This window comes from Canis lupus, chromosome 4 (genome assembly GCF_011100685.1).
Source record: "Canis lupus familiaris isolate Mischka breed German Shepherd chromosome 4, alternate assembly UU_Cfam_GSD_1.0, whole genome shotgun sequence".
NCBI lineage: Eukaryota > Metazoa > Chordata > Mammalia > Carnivora > Canidae > Canis > Canis lupus.
Window position 1 is genome coordinate 1,335,931 of NC_049225.1, and position 22,533 is coordinate 1,358,463.

At 38.8% G+C, this 22,533-nt stretch overlaps 1 protein-coding gene, 1 long non-coding RNA gene and 1 pseudogene across 9 annotated transcripts in view; 1 reads left to right on the top strand and 2 right to left on the bottom strand.

The window, feature by feature from the left end:
- CHRM3 (cholinergic receptor muscarinic 3) overlaps positions 1 to 22,533 on the bottom strand; it is a 495,173-nt gene that overhangs the window by 453,179 nt on the left and 19,461 nt on the right. The gene's annotated exons all lie outside the window — the stretch shown is intronic.
- Positions 5,698 to 6,828, bottom strand: LOC119871418 (annotated as a pseudogene).
- Positions 9,204 to 22,056, top strand: LOC111095420. The gene is made up of 3 exons (XR_005357700.1): positions 9,204 to 9,327; positions 13,682 to 14,090; positions 21,878 to 22,056. It is a non-coding gene; the product is annotated as an uncharacterized LOC111095420 (long non-coding RNA).

Here is a 22,533-nt window from a genome sequence, read left to right on the forward strand (position 1 = left end):
ATAGACTGATATTTGGAAATCTCAAATCCCCAACCAAAATACCCATTATTATTTCCCTTCAAAGCAATAACATCCCATAATTTAATCTGTGCTTCTTTCTCTGTTCTCTCTCCTTCTCTCTCAGTATCAAGCAAATATTATATGCTAGAAGATAAACTCAACGTGCAGGGAATTTCTTTTTGTTCACTTGTTACAAGTAGTCAGTGCCTAGCACAAGGTAGGTGCTCAATAAATACTTGCTGAATTGAACTGAATATGCCCATTACTGGGAAAAGAGCAGTAAGACAGTTCCTACTCTCAGGGCAGTCACTATATATCTAAAGAACAGCCAAGACTATCATATAAACTATGTGTTATGTGGTAAATTACAGGAGACATGCACAAAATGTTCCTGGAATGCAGAAGGGCAGCCTAGTGATTCTACTTCTATATAGATGGAGTCGTCTTGGGAAAGATCCAAGCGAAGATGATGTTTATCCTAAGTGAGGAAAGAAGAGCAGGAGTTAGCTAGACATACAAGGCAAGCAAGGGCCTTCCAGGTAGAAGAAATAGGGCACATAAAGGCATGAATCATGAGATCACAAGGCACTGCCTGCCCAACTAAGGAGAGGCTTGTATAAAGATGAAGGGGATCGAAGCTACCAGGCATCAAGACTCAAATGTGACTGATGGGAAACCACTGAAAGAATTTCAAACAGAAAAGTCATCCGATCAGATTGTGACCTTCAAAATCCAGGTTTGAGGGTCAGGGAAGAGGATACATGGAAAGACTGGAGGACTAGAGCCTAATTCAGGACAAATTACATTTGTTTAGGCCAGAGTGTGGTGGGGAGAGTAAAGAAGGGGGCAGAGCTCAATACATAACTGTCAAATTAATAAAGGATCAAGAATAATATCTGAAGAAGCCCCAGTATCTGAAAATAAAAGAGCCTACAAACTCAGAAGAGAAAGCAATACTTATATATTAGCAGACATACTATCTTTAGGCAGAAAATGCACTTGACTAAGTCTGACAGTTTCTCTTCAATTCTGAAATACCAGAGAAAATGGAATCTTTTCTCTAGATGATTAAACTATACTTGGTTTTCATATATTCTATTTTCAAACCCATCTTGTTGTTTATCACATCACATTTTCAGATGATAAACATCAAAATCAACTCTTCAGAGTAAACAAAAGCAGACGTCCCAGCACAGCACTTCCAAATAACATATCACGGGGTCAGTGTTAGCCCAAATTAGTTCACTTTTGCATAAACAACTCTGCTCACAATCTACCCATAAAGCATCCTCCCTACTCACTCTTCATATACCAAATAGCAGCAGCACTGAGACAGCTAATTACATAAGATTAAACATAAATGAAACCAGATGACTCAGGAGGAGGATTAATATATTTCGATATAAATACAGAATTTGAATGTCATGTCAAATTATATGTGCACAGACCAGCTAATGTAATACCCCTGAGAAGTTATCAACCGATAACAAGATGCTCCCTGGATTTTCCCAGGAGGTAAAAAAAAAAAACTGCTTATGAAATGACTGAGTAGGTAAATCACCAGACACTTCCAGATGGGATTCTGAATTTGACCCTCTGGCTTATCTTTTCTTCCTCTTCCACACCCTTTGACACTCAACATCCATAAACCACCATAGGGTGACATGTGATAGCCACGTTGCACCACGGCTGTGCACCACGGCTGTGATAGCCACATTCTTCAAGGGTAAGGGAGAGAGACACCACGGCTACACCAAGGGTAAGGGAGAGAGACAGTTCACAGTTACAATGAAAGGGTGTCAGCTTGCCCTGTGATGAGACGAAGGGGAGCCGCTCCCCACCCCCACCCCTCTTTCCCACCCTCCCCGTTCCCTGCTCTCCCCCACAGTAGCGGCTCGCTGAGGTTTTAGATCTGGTCACAGCATAGTTGTTAGCACTCTAGCAGACTGACCCTAAGCATGTAACTTCCTGATTCTTGGGGGGAAGTCTCTGGACCCAGTAAAATGGAGATGAATGTAGTTTAGAGTTAGAGCCTAGAAGTTTAGTCAGTTAATTACCATTTTAAAATCCCCAAGACAGGGGTCAAAGGAACTCTTGTTAGCATAATTTCTTCAAAGGATACAAAACACTGTTTTCTACCTCCCTGTATCTCTCGCAGTACTTAATATGCACTAAGTGAATGAAATGAATCACTGTACACTCAGGTGACAACCAACAATATCAATGACTGTAAATTACAGAGCATGGGAAAGAAAGGCAGAGAACTTAAGGGAATTCATGCCAACAGTCAGTCTTCTCTTCAAAAAGCAGTGCCTGACCTTGAACTCTGTCTGGGTTTATTTTGCTCCAACCTAAGTTCACACAAAGTAACTTTTAGGGATAATATTTATTTCCTTGTTAGTAAAGAGACTATTGTGTCATGTACAGCCCTTGACCTTGTTAATTTCTTATTTGGCATGTCTAGTTCTATCCTCAGGCATTTTAATTGCTCTTTCATAGCCCTTAAAAATCCTTTTTCTGAAAATGAAAATCAGTGAAGCAGATTTTTTTTTAATTTTTTTCTATTTATTATTTATGATAGTCACACACAGAGAGAGAGAGAGAGAGAGAGAGAGAGGCAGAGACACAGGCAGAGGGAGAAGCAGGCTCCATGCTGGGAGCCCGACGTGGGACTCGATCCCGGGTCTCCAGGATCGCGCCCTGGGCCAAAGGCAGGCGCCAAACCACTGCGCCATCCAGGGGTCCCAGTGAAGCAGATTTGATAACCTGTGGAGGGTTGAGAGGTTACTAAAAAAATAAATACACCTTAACAATAAAAGAAACTCAATGTCAACCAAAAATAATAGATGTTATGATTTTCAGTATGTTGAAAACCCTTTTCTATTATACACTTAATGTTAGAAGTAACTACAATCTCCTTACCCACTATTCCCTTGATGCTCTGAAAACTCCTATCTTACAAAAAAATGTACTTATTATAGAAAATCAATGTACCAGGGAGCATATCAATGCAAAAAAAAATATTAACAAGAAAATGGTAAAGAGTTAAACTCCTATCAGCCATTTGATATATATATATATTTAGAAAAGTGTGTGTGTGTGCATGCACACACACACGCATATGTGTATCTGTATATACGCATATATCTGCAGGATAAAAAACAGTATAACTTATGTATGAAAATCCTTTTTTAAAATTGAATCTACCACGGCAGCCTGGGTGGCTCAGTGGTTTAGCACCGCCTTCAGCCCAAGGCATGATCCTGGAGACCTGGGATCTAGTTCTACGTCAGGCTCCCTCCATGGAGCCTGCTTCTCCCTCTGCCTGTGTCTCTGCCTCTGTGTGTGTGTGTGTCTCTCATGAATAAATCAATAAAATCTTTAAAAAATCTTAAAATCTTTTAAAATCTTTTAAAATCTTAAAAAAAATTGAATCTACCCTCTACATCATGTCATCAGGGAAATACAAATTAAAACAACAATGAGATATCTATCTCCATACATGATTAGAATGGCCAAAGCCCAATACAGTGACAACACCAAGTGCTAACGAGGAATTAGAGCAAGAGGAACTATCATTCACTGCTGGTGGGAATGCAGAATGGTACAGTCACATTCGAAGATAGTTTGGTTGTTTCTTACAAAAGAGGATACACTCTTGCCCTGTGATCCAGCTTTTTGGTATTTACTAGAAATAACTGAAAATTTATGTCTACACAAATGGATGTTTGCAGCAGCTTTTGTCACAACTGCTAAAACTTAAAACAAGCAAGTTGTCCTTCAGTAGGTGAATGAATCAATGAATGGTGGCCCACCCAGACATGGAATATTAAAAAAGAAATGAGCTATTAAGCCATGAAAAGACATGGAAGAAACTTATATGCATATATTATGTGAAAGAAGCCAATCCGAAGAGGATACACACTATATGATTCCACCTATAGGACATTCTGGAAAAGGCAAAACGGGAAATAGCAAAATTATCAGTGGTTTCCAAGGAGTTGGGGGCATGGCAAGGTATGAATGGGCAGAGCACAGAGGATATGATACTATGATGGATACATATAATCTATATTTATCCAAATACATAGGATGTACAATAAACACTAAGAGCAAACCATAAAGTAATTTATAGACTTTGAGTGATAACATTGTGTCAGTGCAGATTCATCCATTGTAACAAATGTACCATTCTGCGGGGAATGTTGATAGTGGGGGAGATTATGCATATTTTGGGAGAGAGGAGTATATGGGAAGTCTCTGTACCCTTCTCCTCAATGTTGATGTTAACCTAAAACTGCTCTAAAAAACAAACTCTTCATTTTACAAAATTGAGTCTACCATGTTTAATGCTTTTAGCTAGTTATCTATAGCAATGTTTTCCTAAAATTCAGCTAAATATGGTTTTCTTCTGATTATTGCAGCCAATGAGGGAAAAATATCCAGCAGTCACATGAAAATTATACCTATTAACTTATAAATGTTGAATGTATCTTAAACAGATACCTAGTAGTAGTTTGCAAGAGTTTGTGAGACTATATGTATTTGGGGCATTTCTTTACTTAATTTAGAATCAAAAGTGAAAATGTAAAAGATGTGTTACCTTATGCATTTTACCTATTTTCATGTAGAGTGAGAAATACTTACAGGACTGAGTGCTTATTTACTTAATCAAGTGGTTTTACATCATTTGAGCATATATTTTATTTAATTATAATCAAATGTTTAATAAGATAAGAGGTACTAAGATGGCAAAATCCATGTGCAGGCAGTTTGGGAAAACATAAAAGAATTACCACTAAGATGTTAGAGGAGAAAAACTCATGATAACGAAGACGAACAGAAAACAGTGACAGAAGGGGAAAATAATTAAATGCAAAGAGAAGAAAAATGCAATCAGACTAACCAGATAAAAACACCAGATATGAAAAATCAACACATTGTCAGAAGTGTAAAAGAGCAAAACACAGAAAATATGTGCCATACATTTGAGTTCTGTAGTGTAAAATGACAGGGCAAGAGTCAAACATTAAGTAAGTATTGGTATGTAACAATCACATCCTGGTTAGCATATGTTATACTGCGTATGGGTGCTCGGTCACAGTTAGCCTTTTTTTATTTTTTCTTTTTTCTTTTTTTTTTACACAGAACAAGAAATTTTATTATCTCGAATGCTGGTACATAACCAATGACAAGCGTAATTAGAGGAGGAGACAGAGGGAAACTTCAGATACTGAGGTGGATTTCTGGGCAGGTTTTAAAACCTTTAAGGGCTGAGGGCATAATTGTTCAGTCTTTTTTTTTTTTTTTGGATGTAGGGCTTTCCTTTTACTTGACATTTTCACTTTAACAGTTCTTATATTATGAAGTTCAACCAAAGTCCTTCACTTGTAAGTTAAATGAAAAACAGAGAGCAAGTAAAACAACCTCCCTAGTATGTAAGAGTATCGGAAATAGTCTGTTCCTTCACATACATTTTAATGTCTAACTTTAAAATTACGGACGTCTTAATTTTTGAGTTTTAAAAATGGCAAGACAAATTTTCTTGAATTATAGATCATAGTAGTTTTATAAATGATCAAGATACATGTACAAACAAAATTTCAGATGCTCTTGAAAACACATTTTGAGATAGATGACACATGATATATATTTCTTCTTGGGTTTATCTTTTTGGGATAGTGAAGAATACCCAACTTTTTTTTTTTTACACTAAAAATTTAGCCTTTGAACACTGGCTTGGACAGACCACAGAGTGGAACCTCCAGGGTTCTCTCAGTAGGCTTTCAGTCCAAACGATTCAGACATCTTGTGTCCTAAATTGGATGTTACTACTTTTTTTCACGTAATTGGTATCAGTGGGGGTCTCGTACTGGCAGTTTGTCTTGGTCATAACTTATTCTTGCAAAACCATTCCTTATAGTGAAATATGAAAGGTATTTTCCCCAATGCAAGGAAAATAATCGGGATCAGTAACCCAGTCTAAGCGGCAGGTGTTTCAGGAACATTCTTGAAAACAGATCTCCACAGTCCTGATATGTTTCTTCTTCTCCAGCAATGCTTTCCTGAGAGCGCAGGCACTGCCCTATTCTACTCTGCACAACAACAACAAAAATTTTCTTTGAAGATTGACTTTTTTCCTTGGCACCGTTACTGTCTATCCGGAATGAGCCCAAAAGACCGTGGGACGTAGGGTCTCTCCAAGTAGCTTCCTCCTCTTTTACCGGCGTGTCATCACTCGCTGTCAATGATCTCATCACCCGAGTTCTTCGGTCTTCGGCCAGGCCACTGACAGCCGTAAGTGAAGAAAGCTCTTCCCAAAGCCAACGGATCAAACGGGGTCTTCTCGTAATGCATTTGAAACCCGCCGTCCAGGGCTGCTTCTCTGGCTCTGGATGTTCTCAGAAGCATCCTGCTGGCTTCCCCCAGGGCGGCTGGTACTCTGCGGCCGGCAGCACTCCGGGCTCCTCCTCCGGATAATCGTAGTCGTCCTCCCAGTCATCAAACTCCTCACCTCGTCCTCGCTCTCTAAGTCAGGGCCGGCGAGCTGGGCCGGCTGCCCCTCCGTCGGGCCCGCCTCCATCTGCGGAAGGTCCCCTCGCCGGGCATCACCTCCAGCTGCAGGTCATTGCTCTCTCCATACAGCTCGGGCAGCTCGTTCATCTCCGACGTCGTACTACCAGCGCAACCCCTAGCCGGGCGTTCCTGCAGACAGCCTCTTTGAAGCTAATCTTAACTGGATTGGAATAAATCACCAATAATGACCTAAGAATCATGTATTAAAACCTTACTCACCAGATTCAATTCAGTTAAATAAGCATCTGTCATCTTATACACTGTATTCGCGGATAATGAGTTTTAAGACACTGTTCATTTCCCTCTTACACAGAGCCACCACCATGTGCATTCTGCAGGTCTACAATATAAACCACCAGGTTTACTTAGTTGAGAGACTTTTAGATACCCCAAATGCTGAAGATACTGAAAGTGTATTCATTCAAAGGCAAACTTAAGAAATAGTAATATCAATGTGCCTTAAACTGCATCAGGATCCATAACAATGTTTCTGCTCTCGGATCTAGTAATTTGATTTCAGGAAATCCAAAAAATTTCCTAAGGAAACAACCCAAAACTTAGTGGAAAAAATTCTGGGTACAAAAACCTCATTATAATGTATATTTGTAGGAGTGAAACACATGAAAAAGCATCAACATCCAGGCATAGGATAACATTTAAGAAGATAGTCTTGAATTTTTCAAATAGGTGATTTAATTCAGCCACTAAAAATGATGCTTGTGAGTAACATGGAGAATCCCCATCATATAAAGAAAACCAGGAAACACTACATAGAACCGTATTAACCGTATATATAATATGTAAGAAAAAGGAGCATAACTCTGGAAAACTGTGTGGAGGTTCCTCAAAGAGTTAAAAATAGACCTGCCCTACGACCCAGCAATTGCACTGCTGGGGATTTACCCCAAAGATACAGATGCAATGAAACGCCGGGACACCTGCACCCCGATGTTTCTAGCAGCAATGTCCACGATAGCCAAACTGAGGAAGGAGCCTCGGTGTCCATCGAAAGATAAAGAAGGATAAAGAAGGATAAAGAAAGATAAAGAAGGATAAAGAAGATGTGGTCTATGCATACAATGGAATATTCCTCAGCCATTAGAAATGACAAATACCCACCATTTGCTTCAACGTGGATGGAACTGGAGGGTATTATGCTGAGTGAAGTAAGTCAGTCGGAGAAGGACAAACATTATATGTTCTCATTCATTTGGGGAATATAAATAATAGTGAAAGGGAATAGAAGGGAAGGGAGAAGAAATGTGTGGGAAATATCAGAAAAGGAGACAGAACGTAAAGACTCCTAACTCTGGGAAACGAACTAGGGGTGGTGGAGGGGGAGGAGGGCGGGGGGTGGGAGTGAATGGGTGACGGGCACTGGGGGTTATTCTGTATGTTAGTAAATTGAACACCAATAAAAAATAAATTAAAAAAAAAAAAGAAAAAGGGGCATAACACAACAATCTTGGAAGAAATTTCTCTAAGTGATAAATATATGTTGGCATGTTAAAATTGCTGTTGTTAGTTGTTCTGTTAACAAATTCATATTTTGTAATGGGCAAAAATAAACTAGAAGCAAACAGTGAAAACGTTACTTTTGCGAATCCTTTGGTGAGATGTCAAACAATACAAAATGAAAACATTTCCTCTACCAAGTATTCTTATGACTAAATTTGATAGCATCTCTCCAAGTGTTCCTTTGTTTTATTCAACATACATTTATGGAATGTTTGCTATGCATTGTGCCCTTCCCCATATGCACTTCACTCGTACTTCCAAGTGCGAGTCTCCTGACATTTCTACAAATACAAGGTACTCTCTGTAGTGATTTCTGACTCCTTGTCAATTCACAACCAAGTCATATTTTGTATTCTGAAATATCACTTCAAACTGTGCCAAAGAGGGAACTATTAATCACTTATGTAAAATAATCTACTACCATTTCTGAAATGGAAAACACTGAACTCTTGCTCCTATGTCTGCCACTCTAAGAGGAGTGTCAGACTCCAGGTGGGGGTGATGGGGTGGGGAGGAGTGGGGTGATTAGCAAGCAGCAAGCTACTCCTTTCTTGTTGCTGGCTGTTGCCACTGCCTTCCTTTCTTGGGCAGCATCATTGTGGTGCACAGAAGTTAAAAATTACCCATCTTCCCTCACACTCCTTTCTTTCTGAGTGTGTACTTGGGAGAGTCCGGGGCACAGATGGTCCAGGGGATACAGAGAAGGAGGAGTCCATTATTGAGAACGGCCAACTCTCTAGCCTTCTACTCATGTTTGATGCAAGAACAATGACACTCAATGTTACAGATCTGTTCCTGTGGCCACCGTCAATTTCATAAACTTGTTTGTGCACATCACGATGTGAAATAAAAACATTCACCAAGGATCCTCAAGGACTAATCTGCTGGGCATGCTTTGACCTTTTGTTATTAGGTTTGTCTCCTGTATATGACAACCTACAGTCCCACTATCCACTTTTCTCTAGGCCTACTCTGGGCCCAAGGAAGACGACCTTTATGGAGCATCAAAGTGTTTCCCTGCCCTTTGGTCTCATTGTGGATTTGGCCAATGGGAGGCCACAGTTCAGATCTTGGGAATAGACGGACGTCATAATATGTATCCCCCAAGCCTCTTTTCTTGCTAGGCCACTTCTGGCAGTGGCCAGGTTCCTGTGCTGAAGGCTACAAGTACTGTTAGGCAACTCTCTCCTATAACCACATCTACAGATTTCACTTCTGCTGGTCTACGTTCCGGTAAATGCTCCTTCTCTTTAGCTCTCCAGACCTAAGAGTAACAATGGCTCTTTGCTGTTGCTAGTCCCAGCATATTTTATCAACCCAGTTGGTTTCCTTCATCCTGCCCATAACCTCTATGAACCATCTTAGCATCAAATTCCCCTGATTACCCCATTTGTCTATGACATCTGTTTCTTGCTGCAATCTTGACTAATACTCCATCTTAATCTCACTCAGCCTTGATTACCACCACAGGGCGGGATCCCTGGGTGGCGCAGCGGTGCAGCGGTTTAGCGCCTGCCTTTGGCCTGGGGCGTGATCCTGGAGACCCAGGATCGAATCCCACATCGGGCTCCCGGTGCATGGAGCCTGCTTCTCCCTCTGCCTGTGTCTCTGCCTCTCTCTCTCTCTCTGTGTGTGTGACTATCATAAATAAATAAAAATTAAAAAAAAAATACCACCACAGGGCAATGACTTTAAATGACTATCACCCAATTTCTTTCCAATTTTCAAGTACATGTTTCAGAGTACCTTCTAGGTATTCTAAAATAATTTCAGATTAACACTGCACTGCTTAAGTTACACCCATCCCCTTCACTGACCTCTGCCTGCCCTACCCACATCTTCCTTAAACCCACTTCTCTGTAATTCTCATTTTGGAGATAGATAACCATCCATCTACCTGCATAATCTAGAAAACTGGCAATTACCATCCAGTCCTCATTCTCTCTGGCCTATTGTCAAGTACTTTCAGTTTTCCCTCCTACATAGTTCTTAAACCCATTTCCATCTGCATGGCTTCTACTTTAGTTCAGAGTCCATTCTCATTATATTGCACAAGCATCCTTACTGTCTCCCATTGACTAGGTTGTGATCAATTTGAGGATGAAGACAACTGCTTGCTATAGTCACCAGTAAGAGCATTTTGAATGAGTGACAGGATGAATAAGGTGCAAAGTGAAGATATGAATAACAGAATCTCACTTTTTCCCATGGGTCTTACAAATAGCTCCAAACCACTTCAACCTGTGTATATGCGCATGTGCACACACACATGCACACTTGCTTATTGTAATCCACTAATCTTAGTTTTGTTTTATTTTTTGGTTTTTTTGGATTCAAAGCAGTAGTGTACTGGACAGTAACTAAAAACCCAGCTTTCTGAGGGAAAGACCAAAGCTCTGATTTGTAGCACTTGGCAGTTTCCGTGGTGAAAATACTGTCATTATTGCCAATTTCAAGCTACCAAAGCAACATCACTGAATAGGAGCGGGCGCACTGGGCTCTCCTGAGCCAGAAACAGCTGGTCCAGCATACCACTGAAAGCCCCATTTGTCACAAGGAAGGTCAGATTACCTAACCCATCAGAGATTTCTGAAAGAACACAGTTACAAGGAATGGAGCGTTTAAAGGTTCAACATGAAAAATAATACAAATTAATAATCATTTGCCAGGAAAATAATAAAAGTAATAAATAAAATTAGGGACATTGGCAGAATCTGATCATCATTTGGAGACAATTTAATTTCATTCTGTGGAACATTTCCCACCTTTGTTTTCTTCAATTTACTTTACCTTAGTTGAATAAGCATTTACCATGTGCCTATACTTTGTGGGTCTCTGTTCCAGTGGGAGGAACCAAATGTGAAAAAGAGGCTCTTTGCCCTTACTACTACTGACCAAGTGGAATGCCTTCTTGTTTGAGAGTTGTGACATTTCTGGAAGGCTGGGTGAGGGCTGCTATTTCTAACTAGGAAGGCCCACAAAGTGCTCTTGGAAGAACAGGTTAGAGTTGCACTTTAGTGAGAGAAATTACAACAAATGGAGAAACAGAGGAAAGGGAGATTGAGGTTAACAAGGGTACATGGTTTTGTGTTGACACATAGTAGGCACAGTCAGTACTGAGTGAATGAACGAGTAAGTAAATGACTCACTGTAAAAATGATTGAGTAAATGAAGTAAAGGTAAAGGCAGAGATGTGAAAGGTCATTTGATTTGAGTTTGATCTATTGCATCTAAGGTTACACCTTTCAGCACTCATCTCAGAATAAACCATTAAACCTTAATTCTTGTTATTCCTAAATCACTTATAGTGAGGTTACCAATCCTTTTTTTTTTTTTAATTTTTTATTTATTTATGATAGTCACACAGAGAGAGAGAGAGAGAGAGAGAGAGGCAGAGACACAGGCAGAGGGAGAAGCAGGCTCCATGCACCGGGAGCCCGATGTGGGATTCAATCCTGGGTCTCCAGGATCGCGCCCTGGGCCAAAGGCAAGCGCCAAACTGCTGCGCCACCCAGGGATCCCTCCTTCTTTGTCCCGTTATCCATCTACTCTGTCTCCATCATTAGCACTCACATCCAAGTCTCCAAGGGGCTGCAAACAACCTCCTTGACCCTCAACTGGAATCCACTCTGGCCCTGCCTCCCTGCATCACCCACACTGCAGCCAGAGTCAGCTCTTTGAATTGCCAGAGTGAAAGTCTGATGATTTCTGCCACCCCTTCACTGCTCATGTTAAGATTAAAGATTTCTCAATGGTTTGGACTGTTCTACAAGAAAGTCACACGTCCTTAAGGTGGAACTATCTGATCTGGTCCCCACTGCCTTCTTCAGGCTAACACCCACTACTTTCTGCCCCCTACCTTCTTGCACTGGCTCCACAGCCTTCTTTCAAAACATCACATTGTGTCTGCAACCCTGTTCCTTGTGGTTAAGAATCCTCCTCCTGTCACCACATTGCACATAACACTCTGTGCTCTCTGACCAGGTCAAACACTGTCTTAGAGCTCCATGTACCTCGCATTTGTGGAATTTATCACAGCTACAAATGTGTACTTACTGTCATGACTGTTTGATTAATGCCAATTTCTCCCACTAGTCTGTATGTTCCAGAGGGAGAGGCTATATCTGTTTTTACTCAAGTGCTTGGCACCAAATTGCTACTTAATGGGTGTTTGTTGAATGAATGAATGAATGAAGTGACATGCTCATTTCAATCTCCACATCTTTAAAGATGGTTCCCATTCCTGAAGAGACTCTACCCTCCATGTCCTGCCATGAACACAAATCTAATATTTCTTCCCATGTCCAGCTCAAAATCCATTATTTAATTAAACAAATAGTCCTTTAGGGATTCTTATGTTCCAGGTCCTGTGTTATAAGGACTTGGACCATATAGTTATATAAAATCTTCTCAGCTCCCCGGAGAAATTACTGGTCTACCCAGAAGGATATACCACCAATTGCCATACTATGTGTAAGGAGCACTAACATAGGTATGGCGGAAATCTATGGACACACAGTAGAGAAACAGGTTAATAGTCTTTGGACATTTGATGTAGCTTCGCAAAGGAAGAGGCATTCGGCCTGCAGTTTTAAAGCTTTCTTCTTGATGCTTTTCTATTTCTTAGGGGGAAAAAATCAGAATAATACCTTTAATTTTTAAATCTACTAGTTATTGGGCTTTTACACTGTACCAGTCACTCTGAATGAGGCTTTTTATAAATTTACCAATTTAATCCTACTTCAAATATTTTCTGACTCTACATTTTAGTAACATCATTTTACAGTAACATTCCACTCAAGCATATATTGAATAATTGTTAAATAGTTTCACTGAATGTCTTAGCTTCCCAAAATATTGCTCAAAAACTGCGATCTGATATTGTCTTTCTTCTTCATTTCCACTGTCTTTATTCCTCCATGGTGCTGCCCTAGACACATGCTAAGTGGTTAATGGATACCTTTGGATAAATGGATTTCAGGTGGTCTTTGAGTATATGTGGTAAAGAGCTTCTATTCCAGTCAAAATGTTCCATAAACAAGTTATCATCATGAGAGTTTTAACTTCTTGATTGCATATGATTTTTAATGCAAAAATATGAAGATCAACATTGCACACCTGCTGTATATATTTTTTTGATGCATGTCCTAAAAATATCAAGAAACACTGAGGAAGAAACAAAGTGGAATTATAATTTCCCAGAATTCCATAAGTACAAGTGTCCTGCAACTGACTCTAACATGCTTTAGCCCATTTTGCTCTGGCTACAGCTCTTTGAAATTGATAGTGCTAACTCTGTTTCACAGATAAGAAAACTAAAGATCAAACAAAACTTATGCAACTCGGTAGAGATCAAACCAAAGTAGCACCCATGTCCTCTGATCTTGGGGCCTATCCTCTCCTACCATACTTAAATTTTCTTAGTTGCAAATTTGTCCCATAATGACTTATTCTATGTGATCACTGCCTTCATGCGTTCCATGGGTTTTACTCCTGCCAAAGTATTTCATAACTTATCCTCATTACAAAATCTTTGCTTTCTCGATTGCTGAGACTATCTTTGTTTTTTTTTTTAATTTTTTTCGAGGTTGTCTTTTAAAACTAAATCTGTGAAGTGTGGCATGATACAACTGCAATCCCCACTCTTCCAATGCTCATTCTGAAGGAAAAAAGGAATGCAGAAAACAGCAACAACAACAACAACCATAACAATGAAACGAAGCAAAAGATGACTTACTGACTTCCCAGGAGCTCCCTACATGCAGGCACCAAGGCAAAGTCACTTTCTCAAGATTTGCAGCATTGAAAACATTAACTCACTGAACACAGTGAAACTGAAAACTTCAACAAAGTCTGCAACAGGAAAAATGCAGTCTCTGCCCAAGTCCTGTAATTCTAAAGCTTCCTAATATCATTGAAATGGTCTTTTATCTTTGCATCAAATACAAACATTTTGTAAAATATAAAAGAAAACTCCCTTTTTTTGACCATGATAGGTAAGTGACTTTTTTTACTTATTTATTGTCTCTTGGTTAAGGTGTCACCATAGCCTTCATTTTCCTGAATGTTATCCATGTCATAACTTAACAATGAAGACAAGTCAGCTACAGGGGATAATTGCATATACGTGCCTTACAATTATTGTATTATGTGCATTCTACAGTGTAATATAAATTATAACCTTCATTCTTCATGGGGTTAAAAAAATAATCACATTGGCTAGTCCAATAAAAAATCTGGCATCAGTATGGTGCGGTTTGGCAAAGAAAACCAGAGACTAAAACTAGCCTAATATAGATAAGTGGACAGATAAAGAGCACAGGAGAGGTGATGCAATCCACAGGGTAAATTCACATGGATGAGTGGAATTTCTCAATAAAAGGATAAGAGAATTGAATATTTCCTGAACTATGTTTTGGAGGTCAAATCAAGAATGACCAGTTAATATATTTGGAAAGCAAAGAAATTCTTTTTATAAATAGCAAGTCACACATACATAAATGTACGTAAAAACAATACATAAGTGCAATTTTTTAAAATTAACATTCCTGGGACACCTGGGTGGCTCAGTGCTTGAGCACCTGCCTTTGCTCAGGGCATGATCCTGAGTCCAGGGATCGAGTCCCACATCAAGCTCCCTGTGAGAAGCCTGCTTCTCCCTCTGCCTATGTCTCTGCCTCTCTCTGTCTCTCTCATGAATAAATAAATACATAAAATCTTTAAAAAAATTAAAATTAGGGGATCCCTGGGTGGCGCAGCGGTTTGGCGCCTGCCTTTGGCCTAGGGCGCGATCCTGGAGACCCAGGATCGAATCCCACGTCGGGCTCCCGGTGCATGGAGCCTGCTTCTCCCTCTGCCTGTGTCTCTGCCTCTCTCTCTCTCTCTCTCTCTGACTATCATAAATAAATAAATAAATAAAAATTAAAAAAAAATTAAAATTAAAAAATAAAATAAAATTAACATTCCTTATGGGCATCTTAATGAGGAGTTTAATATTTAAAATATACTTAAGGGACGCCTGGGTGGCTCAGCAGTTAAGCATCTGCCTTCAGCTCAGGGAGTTATCCTGGAGTTCTAGGATCGAGTCCCACATCGGGCTCCCTGCATGGAGCCTGCTTCTCCCTCTGCCTATGTCTCTGCCTCTCTCTGTGTCTCTCATGAATAAATAAATAAAATCTTAAAAAAAAATAAAATATACTTAAATGTTAAGTATTTATTAATGAAACATTAACCTTATATAATCAAATGCAGATTCATAACACCCCCCCCCCCCCACCAAGTCACTTTAATAAAACGTCAGTGCCTCCCAAATAAAAGACTAAGAACACTGTGGTAGTGTGGAAGTCAAAAAATACTAATTGTCGCTAATGACATGATGTTTCCAAGAATTATTTTATTTATTTATTTTTTAATTAAGTAGGCTCTCTACCCAACATGGGGCTTGAACTCATGACCCTGAGGATCAAGAGTCACATGCTCTACTGACTAAGCCAGCTAGACACCTAGGAAGAATTCTTTTTAACAAGCATTCTAAACATACAGCATAATCTTGCCATTTTATGATAACCAGGATGTCTTATATAATAAACATTTGTTGAATTATTAAAGAAAGTTGGGGGATCCCTGGGTGGCGCAGTGGTTTGGCGCCTGCCTTTGGCCCAGGGCGCGATCCTGGAGACCCGGGATCGAATCCCACGTCCGGCTCCCGGGGCATGGAGCCTGCTTCTCCCTCTGCCTATGTCTCTGCCTCTCTCTCTGTGACTATCATACATAAATTTTAAAAATTTAAAAAAAAAAAAAAAGAAAGTTGGTACATCTTTTTAAAAAATCAATAAACTGGAATGTATTATTATTCGTTTCCTTTGAAAAGATCCAACTCTATCTGGAATCTTATACAAAGGTTTTATGAACTCTCTATAGACTCTTTTGTCATTTTTTCCCCTTTAAAAATGTGAATCCTTTTTAAAAGTAGACAAACTTGTAAGAAATTAGATGAAGTTATCAAATGGCCACTAGACTTATTGGTCATATATGAGAAAACAATCTGCATCATGGTGTTCTGATGTTTTAATGTTTTAACATCACAGTAGGCTTATGAAAGTTTCATTTTCTTTCTTTCTAAAAAATAAGGCTAAAAAATACATTTAAACTTTGGCCATTCACATAAAACTTACTAAGTAAAATAACTGGGGAAGCTAGCATAGTAGTCCCAGAGGATTTATACTGAAATTAATACTTATTTACCAGTCTTAAAAGATAGTGAGTACTTTTAATAATCTTACTCAGAGTGAGGAAAAACCTCTTTAAGATTTCTTATTATGAAACACATTTTTAGACTAAAATTTAAATGTTCCTTAAAGTGTGTCAATACTATTAAATTTACAAAAACTTAATATAAATCCAGCTCAGTGGCTTTCAACTCTGCTATAAATCAGGATACCCTGTGAAACTTTAACCATCTATTGAATCAAAATCTCCCAGGTAGATTCAGAACACCTCAACTTCTTTAAAACTTCACAAGAACTTTGAGAGCTCCAGTCAGGAGTCTTTCATTTCTTTCATTTGGCATCTGTTCCTGATGCCTACTACATTCCTGATGGTGACTATTATATAAGGTGCCAGGAAAGTAAGGATGCAGAAAACATTATGTCCCTCTCATCTTTAAGGAAGGGAAATAGTTGGTTACAATAAAGTGAGGGAAGTGTTGGACAGAGGTAAACACACAGTGTGCTTTGGAGCACCAAAGAACCCCTGAACCAAGAGGCTATGCGAGAGATCTCATGTCTCCAAAAACAAGAAGTCTTCATAGTCTCTTCCTCTGCCCACACACCTTGCTCCTCAAGGAGCCCGAGCCAGCAAAGGAATGATCCATTCTTACCCCATGTTAGAACTTGGACCATTGGATGAAGTATACAGTCTGATTACTAAATTGAGTTTGGTGTGTGACAGGGGAGCCAGAAAGTCCCTGGACTGTTTGTTTTCATACAGGAGCAGAAGAAAGCAAAGCCCCATTGAGATGACATGAAGAGGCAGTGGGAGAAAGATACAAATACAATTGCTTTCCACTCGCATCACACAAGTTAAGCTTGTTCCAGGTCCTCTGGATCAAGTGCTGTACAATAAGACCACGAAGAATGATGTAATCTAGAATGCAAGGATGAAGTTTTGTTTGTTTTATCTTTTTATACAGTGAACTGCTCCCCATTTGCATTCTGATGGTTTACGTGAACATTGTTAACATTTAATTTTATTAAATTTCGGGATATATGAATAATATGGACTGTAGATGCCTAAAGTCCAAAAGCTTTAATCATGTACAATCTGATCCTTTTAACTACCGTCCTTCAAAATAACAGGCAGATAAACTTAATAGTCTTATAAAAGTCTTCCCTTGTGAATTCCTAACATGAAATCTTAAATCCCAATTGTATGTGATGTTATAACTTAAATAAAAATCCAAATGTCAAGACAAATTCTATCTTCATGTGGTTAAAGAGACAAAAGGCATAACACTACCATCCTAATTCTTCTAAAAAAGTTAATGCAAAGGCTGGGTGGGAGCTCATGATACTCAAATTTGTTTGACCCTATAAGTACTTATAAGAATTCTCTTGAGAAAAAAAAAAAAAAAGAATTCTCTTGAGAGCTGGATATCTAAAGTCAAATCAAGTCAAATCCACAAATTCAATGAGGCAATACTATGGATTAAAACAAGAAGAAATAGATGTCTCTGCCTTCAAAAACATGACAAGTCAGAGAAACAGGTACCATATAAAGATTAGCAGTACAAGGACTCTTAGACTAGAGCGTGGCTGTGTCTTGTCTTTCACTTCCTTCCTGCTTTTATCCTAAACTTCAGACAAACTGGGCGATGCATCCAACCTCTGCCCCAAATGCACCTACCACAAAACCCACCCTGCCTTTCTCTACAAACATCATTTCTGCTTCAGAAATCCCACAGATCCTTCAAGGTCTATTTCAAAGACACGTTCATGCTTAACACACACTGGATTTGCCCTTATCCTCCTATGAGCTCCCATCTCATTATAAAGAACAAAGTCACTGGGCAGCCCAGATGGCTCAGCGGTTTAGCGCTGCCGTCAGCCCAGGGCCTGATCCTGGAGACCTGGGATCAAGTCCCACATCGGGCTCCCTGCATGGAGCCTGCTTCTCCCTCTGCCTGTCTCTCTCTCTCTCTCTCTCTCTCTCTCCCTCTCTGTCTCTCTCATGAATAAATAAATAAAATCTTAAAAAAAAAAAAAAAAAAAAGAACAAAGTCACCAAGAATGGCATGCACCAATGTCCCATGAGGCAGCAGCAAGGAAACCAACCACCAAAGGACTAATTCTCAGGGGTGACATCTTCCTTCTCAGGCACCACACTTTGTCCGACTGTACTGCCAATATCACCATAATTTCTCCCTAAGAAATATCCAGGGCAGGCGGAAAAAACACATAGAAAACTTCAGCTCCTTCATCTAAAGCAAATGGATTTTGAAGAATGCTATTTTTAATAATTAAAACCTTTCAAGGTTTTCAATAAACTATAAAGATAGCCATAAAAAAAACACACAAATGTTGGGTTACCTGGGTGGCTCAGCCAGTTAAGCATCTTTGTTTGGCTCAGGTCATGATCCCAGCGTTCTGGGATCTAGTTTGGCTTTAGCAGGGGTGGGCCTGCTCAGCAGAGAGTCTGCTTCTCCCTCTCCCTCTGTTCCTTCCCCCTGCTTATGCTCTCTCTCTCTCTCAAATAAAGTATTTTTTAAAAAACAGCAATGTCTCCCCAATATATCAAAGATTGATGGACTCAAAATCACAAATGCTTCTAAGACATAGGTTAAAATTCAAGTAATACAACACTTGGTGTACAATATCATGGACTACACACAAATACTGGTTCTTAATGTAAACACAAAATGTCTGTCCACTAGCTAGATTTTAACCACAAAAATCTTTTGTTTGCTCATGAAAATTTTTTAACATACTTAACATATTTAACAGAGATATATGTTAACATATTTGTTATATGTTAACATATTTAACATATTTAATAGAGATATACATATATATGTAAAATTATGAAAAAAGCAAAAATGAAAATTTAATTTTTAAATTTCATATACTGGTTTAAAACATAATTTATGAGTATCAAGGATAGTAACCATACCACCATGAATTTATAATTTATTGTTCATTAGGAAGTCAACCTTTTGTCAGCTTCTATGGCAATACTCTGAAAAAATAAGTATGGAGTAATCTCTTTTTCTTTTCTTTATTTTTTAAAAATATTTTATTTATTTATTCATGAGAGACACAGAGAGAGAGGCAGAGACATAGGCAGCAGGAGAAGCAGGCTCCTCACAGGAAGCAGGATGTGGGACTCGATTCCAGGACCCCAGGATCATGACCTGAGCTCAACGCTCAACCACTGAGCCACCCAAGTTCCCTTTTCTTTTCTTCACAGAACCAAATGGAACGAGCTTAAAGTTTACCCAGAAGTGCAGAACACTTGCTCTAAAATATACTAGACTATATTTTTTATTCTACCATGAAATCTATGAATTTCACATCTTAAAATTTTTTCCATTCACACATTTTTTCTTTTGAAAACAGCATGTGTGAGCAACACATATTCACAGCTGAAATTGTTTTCTTCGCATCTTAGAAAGATGATGAAAAGTTCACATGCATCTTCTTTCCCCAAATTCAGAAACAGATGGTAGGGTGATTGCAAATTCACCCAGTCAGTCTGTTATTAAGCAGCCTCTAGATACCACAGGATTCTGGTATCGCAGACCTTTTTTTCATCCTACAGATGAACCACTGAATTCCCATAATATTACAAGTTTATCCTCTTGTTCCATACTCTTGCTCGATGAATTGAAAAAGCAATTTCAGCAACCACATTCCTTCCTACTGGTTCTCCTTCCTCCCTCTTCATCAACAATGGCGTGACCCAGCTCCTCATATTCCCCAATTACACATTCTCCTATCTAAAAAGAAGGCTAAAGCAGCTTATTAGCTGGCAGTACTGTGGGCTGCCAAAGAGTTTCCAAGGAAGAGGAGGAGGGATGCATACAAACCCTCCCAGAAAGTCTCCTTGCCTACCAATCCTGGAATGAGTCTGAGAGGTAAGGGCATACTCGTTAAGCCTTATGCTTCTTTAATTTAAACTTTCCCCTCCTTGTCTTGACTTACAAACTAGAAATCCATGAAATCATTTTCGGAAAAGAAGGAAAATATCAATTGGTAGCAAAAAGAACACATAGTTCACAACTGCTACTGATACACTGATGCCTCATAGTCATTAGTACAGATGGATATATTTTCATTAGAAAGAAGATACAAATCCATTTCATTCTAGTTCCCATTCCTGATCATTTATCCTTCAAAACAAAAAGATTCAAAATGAAATGCCCATTAGAGATTCTACTCATCACCCCAGAGAACAATATTGTTCTAGAGAGAACACCTGTCTTTTATGTTTATTCCTCTGCTTTTCTACATAGGTCAACAGTAAGTTTCCACATTGACAACAAATTGTCATTTGCTCGAATTTAAATTTCAAAGGAAAATGAATAATAGGACCAGATAAAAATTAGTCTACAAAACTAAACAATTTTTAACAAAAAACAACCTATGATCATTGAAGACACACGATCATATGAAGAATAGTCTTTATCGTTTTATTTCCTTAAGGTAGATTGTGAAATTCAGATCAAGCATGTTTTCCCCAGGATACTTAATTTTGTTCCTGAAGAGGCTTTTAATTCTCTCAAGACAGCTGATAATCAAAGAAGCTGAGCACAATGGCCTTCCCACTAGCACATATTCATGTCTGAAAAGTCTGCTCTTCTTCCCTTAATTTTCATCTGTTTGGAAAATCTAAACCACATACAGAAATTGAGGATTTCTATTTGTCATCTTTTATAGCAACAGTGCATTACTTACATGAGACTACTAAATTAGTTTCCAATTCTTTTCTATCAGTCTGTGAGATTCATTTTTTAGTCCAAAGACTACAAATACCTTTATTTTTTAATAAGATTTTTTAAAAAGATTTATTTATTTATTTATTTATTTATTTATTTATTTATTTATGATAGACACAGAGAGAGGGAGAGAGGCAGAGACACAGGCAGAGGGAGAAGCAGACTCCATCCTGGGTCTCCAGGATCAGGCAGGCCCTGGACCGAAGGCAGCGCTAAACTGCTGAGCCACCCAGGGATCCCTGCAAACACCTTTAAAACCAGAGTCAGACTCTCATTTGTTTGAAACCTGGTTTGGACAAATCATCAAATGTATGTGTGGCTTGTTATGCTCACTTATTAATCAGCAGATAACTACTTTGTAGTTCTGTTTTAAGGATAAATGAGGTATTACAAAGGAAATACTTACCACTGTTCTAACACAGGGCAAGCACACAGCATGTTTTGTAAACATTAATATTTATATTATCACCAGTGAATCATTCTGTATGAAAGTCATACTGGTTTCCTACACCTATCAGCATTTCCACTACTAGCCAGTTGTTCTACAAGGACAGAAGCTCCCAAGAAACTGATCATAAAATACAATTTTCTACTCAATTCTACTCTATATACATATAGATTATGAGCACATATTTCTATAGAGCATATTCAATTTCTACTCTATACATTGAAATAATCCTCCTTGCTCTCAGCTGAATTGAATTTAGGAAAATTAAGCATATTAGCTATGCTAGTCCATTTTTCTGAAAAGTATGTTATCTCATTAAACTTTTTTTTTTTTTTTTGTTCCAGATTTTTTACTACCTGATTTGGAGCAAACATAAGCTAGAGGTTGGTGTTTGGTGAACGTCACACAGCACAGGCAACTTGGAAAGTGCATCCAAATAATATCAAACTGTTGTAAACAGTTGCCTTAGGGAGTTGCAACCTACATGAATATTAAAAAATTAAGTTTATTAAAATCTAAGTGAGGAGGGGGTGAACACCCTTTTAAAAAGATAAGCCACTTGTGTGATTCATTGTGGAATTATTCTTTTGATTTACGTCAAAGACAAGTATTCAGCTGTCACCAAAGCAAGTGTGTTCAATACAAAATTAGTTGTGAATAGAAAAGGAGCCAAGGATTAGATGGAACACAGAGCACAGCAGTGATGAGGCAGGCCAGTGCCCTAACATTCACTCAAACACATTTGGATTTTCAGCTGCAGAGACACCACCTGTTTGTAATGGCAAACGTGAGGATTGCTTACAAAATTACCACAGAAGCTTCACAAATGACAAGGTCCTAGGCAAGTCTGAACCTCAAATTCCTTTTGTCAAGAACCCTCCTTTCTTTTCAACAAACACTTCCCTGTCTTGGGTTTGCATTATTCGATATCATTAATATGATTTAAAACCACCAAAGCAAACATTTGCAATGGAAATAATCACAATAGAAAACAAGCTAA